Source organism: Paramisgurnus dabryanus, chromosome 7 (genome assembly GCF_030506205.2).
Source record: "Paramisgurnus dabryanus chromosome 7, PD_genome_1.1, whole genome shotgun sequence".
NCBI classification, from domain to species: Eukaryota; Metazoa; Chordata; class Actinopteri; order Cypriniformes; family Cobitidae; genus Paramisgurnus; species Paramisgurnus dabryanus.
The window spans coordinates 45365233-45369171 of record NC_133343.1 but is presented as its reverse complement, the minus strand read 5'-3'; the positions used below and the strand labels follow the sequence as shown (position 1 = coordinate 45369171).

The 3939-nt window shown below is 35.5% G+C and overlaps 1 long non-coding RNA gene across 1 annotated transcript; it reads left to right on the top strand.

Moving 5' to 3' along the window:
* The first annotated feature begins 296 nt into the window (after positions 1 to 296).
* On the top strand, positions 297 to 1162 carry LOC141282424 (uncharacterized). The gene is made up of 4 exons (XR_012337078.1): positions 297 to 382; positions 521 to 595; positions 876 to 968; positions 1097 to 1162. It is a non-coding gene; the product is annotated as an uncharacterized lncRNA (long non-coding RNA).
* The last annotated feature ends 2777 nt before the right edge of the window (positions 1163 to 3939 follow it).

Here is a 3939-nt window from a genome sequence, read left to right as displayed (position 1 = left end):
ACCTTCATGTTTCCATGGCAATCAGTCAATCACATGTTATGTTTATGCTGCGGTCATTCGCGCAGTATCCATGATTTTAAGCGGCATAAAACACTCAAGTTAACTCCTTTGTACGAAAATGTCGTGTCAGTTGGCATGTTCTATTCGAATTGAAATAAATTGTAATGGTGTAATTTTGCTTACTTCTCTTGTTGAATAGTTAGCAAGTTTTAATGGAAATAGAAAATATTGGTTATCTAGACAAATGTGCTCTTATTTTCAGTATATTTTTATAACTCTTTTGTAATGTCTTCTTTATCAGAGCCCTTCAAATTAGAAAAGTGATGATGATCTTGTCAGTGCTGAGATTTTCATGCATCAACAGCCACAACATCTGGATCAGGTAATGTTGTGTAAACCCTGCTATTCTACAACATTTACTTAAATGCAGTATGCAAGTGTATGCTTAACATTCTGATAAAGGTCATTATAGAATTCTCTTCCAATATTGCACTAATTTTACTTCTTTATATTTTGTCAGGATTGAACAAGAAACAGACAACAAGGGTTGTCAGGTCAGAAACAGAATGACACACAAACACAAGAAACTTCACAGGTGAGAAGTGAGAGTGGCTTTTTAGAAACACCTGGTACTTGTTTCTCAAGACTGGTTTATCATTGTCATTAGGAAAATATGAGAAGCTAATTTAGGACGCTTTTTTTGTGAAGCGTCTCTCGTAAAACCTTACAATGCATTTAATATTTGTTTTGTAATCAAATCAAATTCTACTAATCCTAATAATTAAGATGCAGTGTTTTGTATTTCACAATTTATGTTTTCTTTTTAAAAGGGGCTATGACTTGTTTTTTATTTTATTATGTGTTTTAAATTGTAGGCAGATCAACATGCAATTTGAAGACGTGTGTTAAAATACAGAGATGTGAAGTCGTGTGTCTTTCCAGATGCCCAAATCATTCCCCCTTAAAAGGTAATGAATAGTGTTATGACAAAAAAATTTATTTCTGTATTTCTAACTAAAACATTACAATTATGTTTCTATACTAATGAAATATGTTTATCTTTTTCCAAACTTTATCAAATGCAATGATCGCTAAGATGAGCCTGAAGAGGAGATTTGGGATGATGCTGTTTCATAAGTCACTTTGCCAGATCACCTGTGGTAAGTTTGTAAAATGTATATTAAAAATAGGATTAGAACATCTCCTAATCAAAAGTTTTTGATCAGGTCGGGATGTCTGCTAACAAGATGCCTGGCTGGTCTGGGCGAGTTTAAAGTCTTACACAGACAGTCCAGAGGTTCTGAAGTCCATCTTCGATCTGATTGGTAAGGGACTACACAAAAGGCTGTTTGACCCACATGTAAAGCAACCTGTCAGTGTTTGCTTTGTTATAGGAACACGCCCAGATTTTGGGAATTTAGCTTATTCAACGTATCTCCCGGAGTTAGATAAGTCCATACATACCTTTCTCATCTCCGTGCGTGCTGTAACTCTGTCTGACGCATTCCCCGCTAGCTTAGCCTAGTACAAAGACTGAAAGTAAATAGCTTCAGCTAGCATACTGCTCCCAATAAGTGACATAATAACGCAAACATTTTCCTATTTACGTGTTGTGGTTTGTGTAGTCACAACGTGTACAAATAACAAGGTCATATGTGACACAGCCATCTTTTAACAGTATACATACTGGGAACTATATTCTCAGAAGGCGAAGCACTGCTACTTGGGCGGAGTGATTTGCTCGCAGCACCCGAGAAGTCCCCTGGTGAGGAGCAGAGAGTTCGGTCAGAGTTGTGCAAATCGGTCCGCCCAAGTAGCAGTGCTTTGTCTTCTGAGAATATAGTTCCCAGTATGTATACTGTTAAAAGATGGCTGTGTCTCATATGACCTTGTTATTTGTACACGGTGTGACTATACAAATCACAACACATAAATAGAAAAATGTTTATTGGGAGCAGTATGCTAGCTGAAGCCATTCACTTCCAGTCTGTGTGCAAAGCTAAGCTAGCGGGGGCTGCGTCAGACAGAGTTACAACACGCACGGAGATGAGAGAGGTATGTATGGATTTATCTAACTCTGGGGGATATGGTGAATAAGCTAAATTCCCAAAATCTGGGCGTGTCACTTTAAAGGGATACTTCGGCCAAAAACGATATTAAACCCATGATTTGCTCACCCCCAAGCTGTCCGAGTTGCATATGTCCATCGTTTTTTAGACAAACACATTTTCGGATATTTTTGAAAATATTTTAGATCTTTCAGTTGATTAAATGTAATGTTACGTGGTCCACCCATAGTCCACGACCTTCAAGTCCAAAAAAAGTGAGTCCATCCTTCACAAATTAAATCCAAACAGCTCCAGGATGATAAAAAAAGGTCTACTGAAGGTAATCCGTGCGGTGTTGTTGTAGAAATATCCATATATATATATATCCATATATCCATCAAAGAAAACGCATCTTGTCCTGATGTGCAATAACAAGATTTTTTTTGTACATGGGCTAAAATGCAGCATTTTTTGAAAATTAAATATTGTGTTTTTTCCTCTCTTTAGATGCTGTCATCGTATTAAGTACAGCATGAGCCAGAATGGATGGGTGGTGGTGGCCATAAGAAGACTTTCAACTAAATCAACAACAAAATTCATATTTGCAGTTTTTCTTGAATAAAGTTTTTCTATTCAGATGAATAAAATGACTTTTAAACATGATTTTGTTTTCATATTTTATGATTTTATTCTATATTTAGAATATTACACTTCTGCACTACTAACTGGAAACCTAACTGTTTGAAAGAATGTGTTTTTATCCTTAAAAAATATTTTTAACAGCTGCTTTCATGTTTATTTGGAAAGGGTATGCACCTGCCATCTTATTTGTCCACATTTAAACTTTACCTTCTTTAGGTGTTTAGTTTTATGATTGGGGTTGTACTGTAAGTTATGCGCAGCAAGTTGTATTCATATGATAATTGCTTTAAAAATAACACGTTTACAGTAAATCATATAGTGAGTATTGCAGTGTCAAGTAAAAATCTATATTTAGTGTTAAAAACAACAAGGAAATAGAAGGTTGAAATTGCGTCATGATATCAACCATAATTCACCTATATTGAAAGTGTGACGTTGAAACAATGTCGTGAAATCAACGTTGAAATTTTTTGCAAAACCGAAAGGTAATCCAACTTTGATTCAACGTTGGTACCTGACGTTGATTCAACGTTGAAATGCCGACTGGTCTTTCAAATATTGATACTTTTAAAAAAGCTGACATAATTATTAATATTATGAACAAACAATGAAACGGTGTCAAAATTCGACAACACAAATAATTACGATATATTAATTGTAAATAGAGTTAAGTGTATTAGGCTCACACAAAATTCTCTGTTGCACTTAGTATAAATGCCCATTGCACGTACAGTCATCTTTATGCGCTGTTATGCTGGCAAGAAGGGGTTGACCTCTCTTTGCTGTTTTAATAACAATGTTAAATATTCAGCAATGCCCTTATTAACTTCTGGAAACAACCGCAATGACAACGCATATAAACATTTTGTTTTTTATGCGCACCTGGTGGATTTTCTGTGAAGCGAAACACATTAAGGGAAAAGTGAAAGTAGTCTCCCCGAAAACACTTGCAGAATTCTGCGAGACTCTGCGAGATGATTTAGCGAATGCCGCGGGAGAAAACGCGCGTTTTTAAAGGCCACATCTGTACACAAAATAAAGTGTATCTAGAGTGTACTTCATGTGTATCTACATACCTTATCCATCTGTAACGTAGTTTGAATCGACTCACTAGTTCATGGTTTAAATACATGAATTAGCTTCTTAATTACAATTAAATTACATAATATTACATGGGGATAAGCTACGTAAAATAAAGTGTATCATCAAAAGTGTACTTAAGTGTACTTAAGTTTGAAACTACTTACTA